At 37.0% G+C, this 15039-nt stretch overlaps 1 protein-coding gene across 6 annotated transcripts in view; it reads left to right on the plus strand.

The window, feature by feature from the left end:
• The window catches only part of Pals2 (protein associated with LIN7 2, MAGUK p55 family member), a 92798-nt gene that overhangs the window by 30557 nt on the left and 47202 nt on the right, over positions 1-15039 (plus strand). The window lies entirely within an intron of this gene.

Genomic DNA, 15039 nt, shown 5'->3' on the forward strand with positions numbered 1-15039 from the left:
AGGCAAGTGCTCTACCACCTAACTAGACCCCAAGCCATAATTGTAAAAGGCTACTTTAAGCAAGAATGTAAGACAAGCAGTTTGAAAGAAAGGAAACAATTTATATTTAATAGTTTTTTTCTTTCCTATTCCACTTCACGGTTTATTGGAAGGAAAATACCCACACAGTGATTGTGTAGTTAACTTTCACAGTTCTGGGAGGCAATGAGAGAGAATGCTAAATCATACTCACTGTTGATCTGTCATCCAGCATCTCTTCAACCCTACTGAAGACAAGGAGTTTCTAAATGGTCTCTTTTTTCATCAACCCACAAGTACTCTCTTGTGTCATAAATGCTATCCTGTGTGCGTTTTACACCTTAGTAAACTTTGCAACCACTTTCAAGTTCCACAGGATTTCTGATCCCTTCATTTCTCTGTCTGAGTTAGCATCACAATGGAAATGAGAGATAGTTGGTGTTGACCTACTAAGTTGGTACCTTGGCTCCCTCAGTACTAATAATAAACCACATGGCTTAGTGGCAGGTGTTGGACTGAAACTGTTTTTTCTAATACTAGTTCTGTGTTGAGTAGCCAAGTAAATTGTCTCAAGATCTATCTATCTATCTATCTATCTATCTATCTATCTATCTATCTATCTATCTATCTATCTATCTATCTATCTATCTATCTATCTATCTAGCACATGTTAAAAATGAGTCCTCAGGTGTTTATCCCCTTGGCCTGTTAGTTGCAAAATGCCTTTACTGTCCTTCTAGCCTTCTGGACATTTTCCTTCTTCCTATTAAAGGAAAAAACTGAGATTACTTCGTGGAAGAATCACACAAGGGGTTGCTGCTTATAAGCATGACTCAATCATGGAACAGTTAAAAGAATAGGAGACTGTAAAGGCTTCTACTGTTGATGCCACTTGATGCCTTTGATTAATAACTTATCACCTGTAGGTGTGTGTTTATATTAGCAGTCTCTTCTGGCAATAGTAGTAAATCTTCCTCCCTCCATTACTATAAAAAGAAAATATTATCTATTTGATCATTTTTCAATTGTGAGAGAGTTGTAGAGCATTTAAGAAGAATCAGAACAAGTCCTCTGACCTGATAGTATTTGAAAGAATCAATAGAGAACTCAACTTAGTAACTGTCTCATGCCAGGTAGCTGGGAGCTACGTGCAAGAGCATGCTAGTGCATATTTCATGTGTGTGTATAGTTAAAGGAGAAAGGTAAGTAATTTTTATTTATTTCTATAATGTCCTCAAGTCTGTTTTCTTTTGGGTATCTGAAAAGATGTAGTTAAGGTAAAATATTATTTGTCAGAAATTTTCTTGTTTGCAAGATAAAAGGAGTGATTGTTAATGATTTAAAATTAAACAGTAAGCCATAAAGAAGTTTTATAACTTACAGACATCTATTAGAGTTATTTAAAGATATTATTTAATGTGACAGACTGAAATGACTTAGTAAGAAAGTAACTGATGATTAAAAGTGCAAATTAATTCTTATGGCGTAGAATATCTTAAGAGATGAATAAGAAGATTAATTCCAGAGAGAAGAATCTGGCCTTAGAAATGATGCCAAATAATTTTAGGTTGTTTAATAGTTTTAGGTTGTTTTGAGGTGGGAGGATGTTTGTTTTTTTGATTAGTTTGGTTTGGTGTATTTTTTGTTTTTAAGACAAAAGTCTTACTCTGTAGGCCAGGACAGCCTGGAATCCAAAACAATCCTCCTGCTTCAGCCTTCTAGAACTGAGGTAGCAGGTATGAGCTACCATGCCTAGCTAGGTTTGTCATATTCTCATATTCTCTCTCTCTCTTTCTTTCTCTCTCCCTCTCCCTGTCCCCAATAAAGTGTTCTTTTTAATCCTTTCGAATCTGTATACAGCTCCTGATGTTATTGACTCTTCAAGAAGTGGTGCATAGGTTAGACAGACCCTTTGTTAAATTACTGTTTTGTTGCACAGTTATGCATAAATACAGTAATTGTGTAAGCACTTTAAGGTATTACCAGGTAAAACGAAGAGCTTTTTAACTGTGACTGTCTCTGCTCTTTCCTCAGAAGTAGATCTTATTATATTTTATCTCATATCTTTGTAGATGCATACCTGTGCATTTATGTGTGTATCTCTAGAAAACCTAAACTTTCATCCATTTCTCTCTTTCTTTTTTATGCATGCATGTGTGTGTGTGTGGACAGTGCTAGAGAGGGAAGCATGGCATCTAGGGCTTCATACATAGCAAGCAAGTGTTCTACCTTTTAGCTGTATCCTCAGCTGTCCTTTCATTTTTTTATGCTGGAACAGAGTATCATTAAGTTGTGCACACTGTCCTTAAACTTGTGATTCCCCTGTTTCAGACTCCTGAATAGCTAGAACTGCAGGTCTTTGTCATTAGGCCTGGCTCTATGCTTAATCTTTCACAAATGTAAACATACAAAATGTAATGTTATGTTAGTAATATGTAACTATACAGAAAATATATCTTGTAGAAATTGTCATAAGCCTATCCAATTCTTCATACACTTTAGTAACATTTATTTTACCCTTCCCAGTGTTGAGGTCATTGGCATTGTTTTTAGGTTTTTCCATGTTTATAAGTGATGCCATAATGGACTCCTGATGTGTTACTTCTTGAGAAGAAATATTAGCTATAACATGGTGATATCTTTTACTTGAAAGGAAAATTGTTTCTATGAAGGATCAGAAAAATTAAAACTTTGAAACTCTGTCATGAGAAGAAACAGCACTCGGATTCTGGTAATCCTGGCATGAAAAGGTTGGAGTTTCCCTTTGCAAATTTATATATTTAAAAATGTCAAAAGTGGTCATTTAAAGATATTGGACATTGACCAAAAGTAGTTAAAAAAAACCCGAGGAACATATATTCTTTAAAACAGATGGATTTTTATCTAAAAGCAGGTGAATTTGTGACCTTCTTTTTAACCTCAGGCTTTTCACCACCTAGGTGAGTGAGTTGCTGAGGACTGTTCATCATTCCTTTGGTGGAATGTTTGTGTCCTCAAATTCTCAGGTTGAAATCCCAGTCCTCTGTGGGATGGATTGGGTTTAGATTAGTCCACAAGAGTAGCACCCTTCGCATGGCCCTTATGAAGAGGGGAATGAATTGGCAGGGCAGGGTATTTTGGTAAAGGAAGAGAACTAAGATAATCATCTCTGCTACTTGTAAGTTGGTGTGGCTTGTTGCAAGCTGGGATGGAGCTATAAGGAACAACAACAAAAAAAAAAAAAAAAACCACCCTATTACTTCACTGTTGAAAGTGGTGAATTTACTGGGAGGTAACAGAAAAAACACGCTGCTTTGTTAGCTTAAGGTTATACATTTGGTTTTTGTGAGCTCAAAACCAGAAACTTAATGATAAACTCTAGAGAGGAGAGCTGAAGTATGCTTTCTGTGCTTGGAGACCCAAGAGAGTCTGACAAAAAAGAAAAGTTAAGGGACTTGGATTTCCAAGCCTTATACACAGAGACCGACAGGTTCAAGGTGTGTGATCACAACCTTTGCCCAAGTCATTGGCTGCTCATTAAGCAGCAAAGCCCTCTGCACAGCTGCAAGGGAGCCAGGCTAAACTGGACTGAGATGTCCTGCCTGTGTGCCATTGAAGGGGACAGGTTTTGGCAGGTTAAGACAGATTACTGGAAAAACAAACTAAACCCCAGTTACTGCTATATACTAAGAGTGTGGTGCTCCAGCAAAACAGCCATGATGAGTGCAAAACAAACAAAGAAAAAACTAAAAATAATGTAAGTTATAATCAGTAAAGCAGTCAATAGGGATTAACTGGGCATGATGTTAGGTCTGACACATGTATTAAATTGGCTGTTTTAATATATTGAAGGAATGTAAAGAAAGCCAACAGAGAGGCTAGAAGAACCAAATGCAAAGTTTAGATTGGAAAAAGTACTATCCCTACAGGCTCCGGTGTTGAAGCTATGATCCCTATCTGGAGGCACTATTTTGGGAGGTGCTGGATTCTTTAGAAGGGTAGGGTATGGTTGGAAGAAATAGGTAACTGGAGAGCGTGTCTTTGAAGGATATGCCTCATCTTTAATCCTTTGAGTGTCTCTGCATTCTTTCTGCTATGAGATGAACAGACTCCTCCACATGTTCCTGCTGCTTTAATGGTAAGCCTTACTTGAAGGCAAAGGAGTGAGGTCCACAGACTAACTGGACGCTCTGAAACTGTAAGACCAAATCAGTGTTCCCTTCCAGAGACTATTCCCTCCTTTAGTCACAGCTAAGTTTCTGAAGGTACACACAGGAGATTAGTACTGGAGAATTTCGGTTGTTAGTGTCATAAAGTTCTTATTCCTTTAGAATTGGTTTATGGGAGGAATGCAGAGTTTAGAGATAGTCTAGAATGCTGTATAATCTGAATATAGCAGGCAATTCTGGGCGAAGCTCAGAAGCCAGAGTACAGATAACAACACAGATCAGAAAGGCTGACCCATAAGATTGTGGTAATGAGGACACTACCAAGACCTGGATTAGAACCCATTCATGTTACTTGCTGAAACAAATAATTGGTCTGTATTTATCCATGCTTAGGATTTTGATTGAGGATGGATTTAAAAGTGACTAATAGACTAATTAAAACTTGAGAAATTTTCAGGACAATGTAGCAGTCTGTGATGCTGCCTGTGATTTCTGGTTTCTTTTGCCAAGCTTATGGAGAGAATTAAAGCAGGCTCAAAGACCTGAATACCTTTCAGGTTTGACAGAAAAGCCAGTGTAAAGTTGGAGCTAAGAAGTCATCATTTCTGAAGCAATTAAAAGAAGTTAAGAAATTGAACAATGTTTGAAACAAGCCTAGATGTTTCTCAGCAATTGACCAGATTCTATCCCTTAAATGAGTAAGGTGTAAAGGTTTCAAAAGCTGAGAAGAAAGCTCTAACTGCTATGGCTTGGACAGAGCCACCTGGGAAAGGAAGTGCTTTTGTGGGCTTAGTTGCCCAGCTACTGCACAAGCTGACAGTAGACCTTGACACTGTCTACCACATGATTCTAGGTTTGTACTTTGTGCAGGAGTTCCAGGAGGATTTCATCCAGATTTCAAAGGAAGACCTGGGAGGCCAGGCAGTATGTAGGAGAGTTGGAATTCTGCAGGCTGCCCGAGAGGGCAGTATGTGAAGTTGTGCAGATGAAGTCTTAAACTGCAGTGGAATTCTCAAGATATTTGAGATGCTGAAACATGAACCTTCTGATACATGCCCCATGTAACAAGTGGCACCAGCCCAGAAGAGAGGCAGTGTGTGGACTGCAAGCAGCAAAGCCATAGAGGCAGGGCCTCTCTCACCCCTTAGAGCTCGTGTGTGATGCTGGACATAGGTTACAGGAAGAGTTTTTCTGCTGGGCTTTTAGTCTTGCTTTGGTCTGATCATTCCTCGCTCTACTTCCATTCTCCATTTTTTGAATGGGAATGTTTTTATAAAGTCTCACAATTGCTTGTCTTGAGTTCCAAAAGAGATTTTGAACAAACATTTTAGCATAGTTTGAATTGTCAAGACTTTGGGGGATGGTTGGTGATGAACTAAATATATTTTTGCATTATGAGACGGCTATGTGGCTTGCTCCGCTAGGCTCATGCTTTTGAAAGCTTGGTCCCTTGTTGTTGGTGGTGTTTAAAAATGTAGTATAAACTTTAAAAGGTTTGCTCTAGCTAGAGAAAGTTGAGGAGAGGGCTGCTTTTGAGGCTTGTTCCTGGTCTCTGCTCCTTTCTAGTCTCTCTCTCTTTCTATCTTCTGTTTACCATGAGGTACATCTCTGCTGCCATATGCAACTGTAGTCCTAACCCTCTTAGACCACAAATAAAAATAATTCTTCCCATTATTTTCCCTGGGGATTTTTGTCATAACTTTGTAAAAGTAACTGATGGGTTTTATTCTAACCCTCAGCAGGAATTCAAGAATCTCTCTCCATGCCTCTATCCTTCCCATCCTTTCCCTCCCTTCTCCACTTCTTCCCATTCCCAGTCTCTATCCTTTCTACCTCCTTTTCTGATGTCTTGTTCCTCATTCTGCAGGAATCCTTTGGCAGCAGTCTTGATGTGGTTATATAATCACTAAAGCTTAAAACTCAAAAGGAAAGAAGGGACTTTCCTCTTCATTTGGAGAAACTGTTCCCAAGAGGATAGGTCAAATCCCATTTAATTTTTTCTGTGTTGTCTCACTCCTTAAACTTGGACATGAATCTAGTTGTAGAAATTATGTGTCACAGTGAAATGAACAAAGCTCCACCTTTTTGCTTGACAATTAGGAAGAGAGGAGATCTGGAAGAGACTCTTTGAAGTTAATTGTACACATATTTTTTTTTTTTTTATCATTTTATTTTTTCTTTTTTTTTTTATTTTTTTTTTCTTTTTTTTTTTTAATTTATTTATTTATTAAAGATTTCTGTCTCTTCCCCGCCACCGCCTCCCATTTCCCTCCCCCTCCCCCAATTAAGTCTCCCCCCCAGCCCGAAAAGCAATCAGGGTTCCCTGTCCTGTGGGAAGTCCAAGGAACCCCCACCTCCATCCAGGTCTAGTAAGTTGAGCATCCAAACTGCCTAGGCTCATAAGGTGCTGTCTACTGGTGGGCCACTACTCAAGTTCTGCATTGACTAGTGAGTGGCATATTCGTGGTACGGATCTGAATGGCATTATGAACATTTTGAAGAACTTAGTTATTTTTTATCATGCTAAACTTATACCATTGCTAATCTTTGGTATTTACTTGGCAGAAATAAAATTTAAATTCATAAGCGGGAGTATAAATAAACATGACAAGTGGAAAATAATAAAACAATAATAAAAGAGTCGGGGGAAAATAAGAACTTATTGTATGGATTGGTGTTAAAAATTGTTTTTTAAAGGTCCTAGTAGCAAATACAGTAAACAGTTAAAAAAAACTACAACATAAAAGTAAAAGCGTTATGTGGGAAGGTCTATTATAGAGCTATATAGCAAATACTAGAACATAGTTACAGACTCCTAAATACAAACAACTTTAACAAGCAAGAATATGCTTCTCATAGAAGAAACTATATCAAATATCATAGAACACAACAATAATAATTGTAGATCTGGATGAGATTAGTCTTTTTTAGAGAAATATTTTTAATTTACCAAATAAGAAAACTGTTACTATATAAAATATGTTGTATCTAATAGAGCTTATCTAAAACAAAATTTTCCGGAATGGTTAAAAGTAAAGGGCTAGCAAAAGGTGTCAAGCAAATAGAGGCAAAGGGCAAGTGCAGGACACTGATTGTTGGCCAAGTAAAACACCGAGTTCTTGAGCATTAGGAATGAAAAAAGAGGAGCTGGGCATGGCAGCATCCACCTGTGCTCCCAGCACGCAGACAGAGGCTGAGGAGTCAGCTGTGGAAGACCATCCTTGGGTAGATTTTCAGTTTACGAGACTGTTTAAGACAAAAATCAGCTCTTCCTTCTTCTCTGCCCCCCCCCACACACACACAAGAAAAAAAAGGAAGGAGGGAAGGAAGGAAGAAAAAATGAAAAGGGACATCTTATACAGAATAACATTCATAACTGTGTATCACGTGACATATCAACCACTTTTATGAAACAGAACCTACTGGAGAGGCACAGGAATATCATCAGATGTACATTAATAGCCAGGAGCTTTAATAAAGCATGTGGAATACTGATCAGTAGTAAGTGAGGGGCTAGAAGATCTAAATCATTTGATAGGTCTACTTAGATAAAAGCAACGTAGTCATTAGGTAAATCTTATTAGAAATATGGTAGGCTTTGAATCCTTACAATTGGTGGGAAATATTCATTGTTGAGTGCTGGAATTTATCAGAATTCTAGTCAGCAAACTTGTCTAGTATAGAGCAGTAGATGCTTTATACAGTGGGGAAAGAGATATAAGGGGTCAAGGGCAAGAAGGATCACAAAGGGGTACTTCTGGTTCTTCTGAAAGAGATGAATTTTTTTATTATCTTAATGCTTAACATATATATATCAGAGTATAAACTTTTTATATGTAGTTACACTTAAATTTCAAAGAACTTTAAAAAAATAAATGACTAAAAAAACATATTGTAAATTAGTATTACTTCTTGAAATGCTGATTTATAACTATATTGATAAAAATAGTCACTGATAGAGAAATTCCATGTCCAGAAATTTAAGCTATAGACATACTCATAAAACTGTACAATAATCATAATAACAAAAATAGTTGGAAATAACCTAAATGTTTCATATAAATAAGTTAAATAGTGTGTTAGATAATCTACACATAAAGGTATTGTTTCTTCATACATGCCAATTAAACTCTTAAACAGCTCTATTAAAGTGACAGATAGGAGGCTGAAGAGATTGCTGGCCCAGTGGTTAAGAGCACTTATTGCCCTTACAGAGGAATGAGTTTCCAGCACTTAGATAAATAAGTGGTGGCTCATAACCATTCATAGCTCTCGAACCAAGGATCTGAGGCTGTCTTCTGACCTCGCTGACAGCAGGCATTCACATGTACATGTAAATGTATATGTACATATACATAGGCTCAGGAAACACACTCATACATATACAGTAAATCTTACTGAAGATGAAGTGTATGTGTTGCTACTTCAGACCTGGAGGACATAGGAAAGTATTCAGTGATGCTGTACCTCAGGCATGGAAGATACACATATAGAAGTGTAGATGTGGTGGTACATAGATTTAGAGAGTTACCTGTAAGGGCATCAGTCCACAGTTTCAAACAGCCACTTAAAACAGCTGTTCATAATTTATTGCTGGCAAAATTGACTTGAACTCACATGAGGTTTTTTATAATCTTTATCCACTTAATTGTGAATATTCTTAATTTTTGCTACAGTTAATGACCTATCATGTTGTTTTTATATAAAGAATAGTGATTGACCATATCTTTCTATGAGAAAAAATGATTACTAAGATAAACAATATTGGTAAGTCTGACTAGAATAGTTATATGATGAAAATTATAAATGGTCATATCTAGATATTTCCACACTCGGTTGATTTACAAGATATTATTTATAGGTAATGAAAAAAGTTTTATGCCAATAAAATTTTAATGAATTCCCTAAATGAACACAAATTTGTTTAAACTATTATAAGGAAGAAAATTATTCTAGTGTCTTGAAGAGCAAGTAAATCCCCATTCAGATTTTTCCACAAAGTTACTTAGTTGTTCTTACTTGTAGATGATAACTATTACATCGTAGTGTGTGTAAAAAAATCCAACTCAATCTCGACAAACTGTTAATGCCAGTAAAAGAATTAAGATTGCTGCATACAAGATTAATCAAAACTAAAATTTTAAGAACTCCTTTTCACAGTAGAGCAAGGCACTTACATTCAGGAAGAAATCTGTGAAAATATGTCAGGATCTTCACACACAAAACCAAGTTAGTAAGAAATTAAACAGAACAGCTTGATGATTCTGTAGAACCAGGAAGCTTGTTGACAGCCGTGAGATTATTGTGGAGACTTCGTGTGATTGCCTCATCTTTGTCTCTCTTTAGGGAAAAGTGTGAATTTTTCTTTAAGAACAAAATATTTATAGTAGATAGCAGAAGGCTTGAAGGTATTCAAAGTGAATTTAAATTCTATCTTTACATTTTGGGCTCCTAATTTCACATTTTAATGCTTTTAGTCATTCAAAATGGAACATTTCATTGTTTGTGTACTGTTTGTCATCCAGGGTGATGGTGGTTGGCGGTGATGTTTCTGCTGCAGTGTTGTACTAAGTAACAGAGGCTGGCGTAGAAATCACCGTATCGCCTATGCTGACCTTAGGATTTTCTTAACTTAGTCTTCCAAGTGCTAGAATTACTGACTTGTGTCATTGTGTCTGGCTAGAACTTACTGATTTAATAATTCTTCTTATAAAATCTACTTCTTTCTGTTTGAGAGGACATCTTTCTGGAAGCATGGCATGTCCTGGAAATTGTTTCTAAGAACTGAGATTGAAGCTAGGTTTGGTGGCATTTGTATGTAATCTCAGAATTTGAAGTGGAGGCAGAAAGCTCAGAAATCCAAGGTCATCCTAGACTTCATGAAACTGTCTTTAAAAAGTGCCAGAAAGTTACACTAGTCTCTGTTACAAGGTGATTGGTTTATGAGGGAGCATTGATAGGTTCTTTAAAAACATGGCAGTGTGCTCTTTCTGAATTAATCAGCAGCATAGGGATGCTTAAAATAAAATAAAAAAGATGATTTTCTTTATAAAGTTGCAGAAACCTTGTAAGTAAATTACTGTGCTTCAGATTAGTTTTCTTTTTTCTTTTAATTTTTTTCCTGTGGGTGTGAGAACAATACAATATCTAGAGGTCAAAGTTCACTCAGGAGTCATTCCTGAGGAATCATCCACCTGTTTGTGTGATGGAATCTTTCAGTGAACTGTGAATTACACAATTTGTAATTAGGCTGGGCTAAGTGGCCAGCAAGCCCCAGAAATGCTCCTGTCTCTGCCTCCCTGGCACTGATTTTACAAGTACCATAAGGGACCCTTGGAGCGTTTTCATGTTTCATTTAGCTTGGCAACCTTCCGGCACTGCCTACTTAACAGATAAAAGAAACTGGCTTGGGAAGGCTAAGTTGTCTACCCAAGTTTTCAGGGCTAGTCAAGTGGCAGAGTAGAGGCTCTTAGCCATTCTGAAGTACTGTTCCCTTAAATTCCTGCCTATCACACACATACTTCTCTAAGTTGAATTTTTAGAGGAGAAATGGTTTCTGTTTCCTTCATCCAATTGTGTAGAAAGTGCTGAATAAAGGGTGAAATATACTGTGCACATTTAAATTTGTTGTTTTCTTCTTTGCCTCAGTATAATAACTGGGAATCCCAGGGTATGGATCTTGACAGTATGTTGTCATTTTATAAAATGTTTTTCTTTTAGGGAATGAGAAAAATAAACAGTCAACAGCTGAGGTCAGCTGAGGGGGGCTACAAGGGCTGCTACCCCCAGCCAGCCAGCCAGTTTATTAGTATGATAGCTCCTTATATACCCTTCAAATAGGAAAGCAGAAGACAAATCAGTTAAGAACATCAAACGGCAGAATTTCGGGAGCCTGAGTCCCTGTAGTAGGCAAAGCATTTCATATCCCAGTGTCTGGAACATTTGACCACAACTTTACAGGGAAAATGTCAAGTTCAAGGCCCTGGCCTCAAGCCCCCTGGAGCTCTGATGGCAGACCATTGCTGGCCTTGCCATTCATGCCCCTGCAGGGAACCAAAGCATAGCATTCCTTGTTATACACACAGGACATTTAGCCCTACCTGGCCCCCAACAGTGATCAGTATCTTTTCAAAATCTGATCTTTAAGGAAGCATCCCTATTTCATTGGATTCTTTTGTTAAGCCTTTTCTTGGAATTGTATTTCATAAAAATTTTGCTGCTCTGTTACAAGCACAGGATAATTAAATAAATGACTTTTGGTACTTTCTTAACATTTTTCCAAATATGTAGTGATTTTTTTTATGTGGCATTTTACTGATTTTGTAAATTAAGCAGCAGGTATCAGGTATGTGATTGTTTTATGTTTAAATTATAAATTATTTTAATGTCTTGATTTAGTACTTAAGTTATATTTTCATTTGGAAAATCAGTTTCTTGAATTAAATGAGTGTGAACATTGCATCAAATATGGTAACAAAAGTATTTTAAATATTAAATGTAATCTAGTCCTGACTGAATACTTAGACTAGTTCACTTGATAACTTTCAGTTCTAAACAGAGTAGAAACACTTTTGTAAAGTGCTGTTGTGAAACTTGTAGCAAAGAATATAGGTAGTTAAGTATTATTCACTTTATTAAAATTGCTTTACATGGTGTTCTAGAATGCTTGGAAGTATAACAGTAGAAAATATTACTGTTCACTATTCCACTTCAGTAATACAAATAGTTAAACACACCATTTCTGTCATACCTTGTGAAATAATTCATGGGAATAAATACATAGTTTGGAAAGTGGTTGTTAAGATGCATTGAAAATGCATCGTTGAGAACTTTAAATGTACCAAACTGCATCCTAGTTCTTTGGGATTCAGAGAGGAGCAAGATAGGTAGGGTTTCTGCATTTCTCAGAATTTGACAAGAAACTGTGCTTTGAACAAAATCACATATAATTATATGGATTTGTGAAAATTGCAGAGTACTATGAATATATGTATATTAAGAAAAATCCTAATTGGGGCAACCAGTGAGGTTGAAATTCTGCTTCTGAAAGATGTGTGTGAATTAGCTGTGCAAAGGTCGTTGTCTATAAACAGTGGCAAACAGAAGATTTTGTGTCAAGGCTACAAAGGTTGGAGTAGCTTGAATCCAGCAATGTATTAAAAGGCTTAAAAGCCTTAAATTTTACATTTTAATTACTTCCTTTTGGGTCATTGCCATGGTTTGGATCTGGAATGCCCCCCAAAAGTTCCCACCCCATGGGTGCTATTGGGTGGTGGCAAAACCTTTAAGAAGTAGGGCCTCATGGGAGATTTTTTATTGAGGGCATGCCCTCAAAAGGAGTTGTGAGACGTTGGTCCCTTTCTCTCTTGTCTTGGCTTTGAGGTAAACAGCTCTGCACTGCAATAGGCTTCTGCTATGGTATGCCATTACAGGCCCAAAGCAATGGGGCAGTTGGTCCTGCATGAAACTGTGAGGCGAATAGCTGTTTACTCTGTGAAATCGCTGGTCTCGGGTGTTTGTAACAGTGAGGGGAAGCTAACAGTTATAGACGGACTGCAGTGACAGTCTGGGCAGGATGCTAGTGCAGCTAAGACTCATTGCCAGGCAGAGGGGAAAGAATGTGTAGATTCTAGAAATAATGCCAGAGGAGGCATCATTGGCTTGTTCCTTTGTCTGAGTTTTCTGCTTCTACCACTTTCAAGCTTATATTTATGTGGGACTGATGTTTTGTCCTCAGCCATTCTTCTTCATCTTTTCTTTTGAACTCTTATTAATAATTTGCTGGTATTCTAGAGGGAATCATGAAGGGAATAGACACAGTGATAAAGTTAAGTAATCAATCTGCTACGTTCTGTCTTTTTTTGTGTGTGTTGAATTTCATTTAGGTACTTAGTTTAAATATGGCTGTGACAGGGCTGCACACTTCGTAGTGTTTTGTGGTTGACAGCTCGGGAAACCCCATATATTTATGCTTCTAAAGATGTATTAGCTACTTTTCTGTGTTTTCTATTTCAGGTAAATTTTTTTTAAGTTAAAAATTCTATTGGATTTTTATTATGGTTCATTCTTAAAGAATTGGCATCTTTTTATATTAGTGATTCTTACTATAGAAATTGTCCTCAATATATTTTAAATGACATATATAGTCTAATTTTATGATTTAACCATTTCTGAACATCTTATTTTACCTTTAAATGGCTGTTACTACTATTTAGGGAGAGTACTGATTTTCTCTGTTGATTTGATATATAGACACTCAGAAAATATAATGAAATAGCTATTTATTAGCATTTTTAATTGTGATGTAACTGATTTCCTGATTTCTATTTCTCCTTTTATTCACTCACCCTTTCCGCTTCTGATTTTCCGTTTTTGTGACATTCAAAATGTTTCCATGTTTTTTCTTTCCCTCCCTCCCCCTCCCCCTTCCCCCCTCTCTTTCTTTCTCTCTCCCTCCCTCTTTCTTTCTTTCTTTCTTTCTTTCTTTCTTTCTTTCTTTCTTTCTTTCTTTCTTTCTTTCTTTCTTTCTTTTTCTTCCTTCCTCCCTCCCTTTCTCCCTCCCTCCCTCCCTCCCTTCCTCCCTCCCTCCTTCCCTCTCTGTCTCTCTCTCTCTCTGTCTCTGTCTCTGTCTCTCTCTCTGTCTCTGTCTCTCTCTCTCTCTCTCACACACACACGCACACACACACACACACACACACACACACACCCCTAATCCCAGTACTTGGGAAGCAGAAGCAGGTGGATCTCTGTGAGTTTGAGGCCAGTCTGGTCTACAGAGTGAGTTCCAGGACAGCCAGCGCTACACAGAGAAATCATATCTCATATTTTTTTAAAAAAATTAAATTAAATTATATCTATATCTTATGTTTAAAAATTTCATCAAGTTAAAAGCTAAGCTGGTGTCACAGGTCTGTATTTCTGTACTCAGGGAGCAGAAACAAAAGTCAAGACCATCCAGATCTGCATAGTGAGTTTAAGGCCAGTCAGTTCTACGTAGTAATAAGACCTTGACTCAGAGAGAAAAGAAATGAGGAAAAGGGAGAGAAAAAAGAAAACACAGGGTAAGTAAAAGTTAAGGATGATTAATAGCTTTTATACTATTAAGATATAATTATGATCTCAAAAATAAAAGGAATAATAAATAAAAATAAATAAAATTTGAGCTTCCAAATTGAGGGGGGCGGGGATTCCCCCTTTAAAATATGGGAGATTGGTACTTTTAAGAGTGTTTTAATATTCCATATGATCAAAAGCAGTAGTATGAGGACCTCAAAAATGGTCCAAGGTGTGTATTCTCCTTTATTTTTCTACCTAGACCTAGGCGGATCTCTGTGTTTGAGGCCAGCCTGGTCTACATAGTGAGTTCCAGGTCAAAAAAAAGTTAGAAAATAGCAAGGAAAGAAGGCTTGAGTAGCAAGTCTCCCTGAACAAACAAAAACCTCTTAACGGATCTGATTAGGAGAGATGATTAACAAATCTGAAATAGGTCCTGCTAGGGAGTGGGAAAGTGTAGATGTTTTTATTACTTATTGCTCTTTGGGGCCCACCACCCAGCTCCCACATGGAAACTTATTATTCTTTATGAATGCCCAGCCTTAGCTGGGTGAGGAATTTTTTTTATAAGCTTTGTTAATGCTTTTAGGAGGAAGAGAGGGATTTGAAAGTATTTTGCTTTCACATGCAATGTTTTAGATTTTATCAAACACTTTCTTGAGTATCTGTTTGAAATGTCCTTGGGTTCTGTTTTAGTATATTGATTGACTTTCATATGTTCTATTCCTGGGATAATTTATATTTGGCATTTATGTATAATCCTTTCTATATGTTTCTAGTTTACGTAGCTAGTGTTTTACTTGTACATGTATATTTCTAA

Source organism: Microtus pennsylvanicus, chromosome 21 (assembly GCF_037038515.1).
Source record: "Microtus pennsylvanicus isolate mMicPen1 chromosome 21, mMicPen1.hap1, whole genome shotgun sequence".
Lineage (NCBI taxonomy): Eukaryota > Metazoa > Chordata > Mammalia > Rodentia > Cricetidae > Microtus > Microtus pennsylvanicus.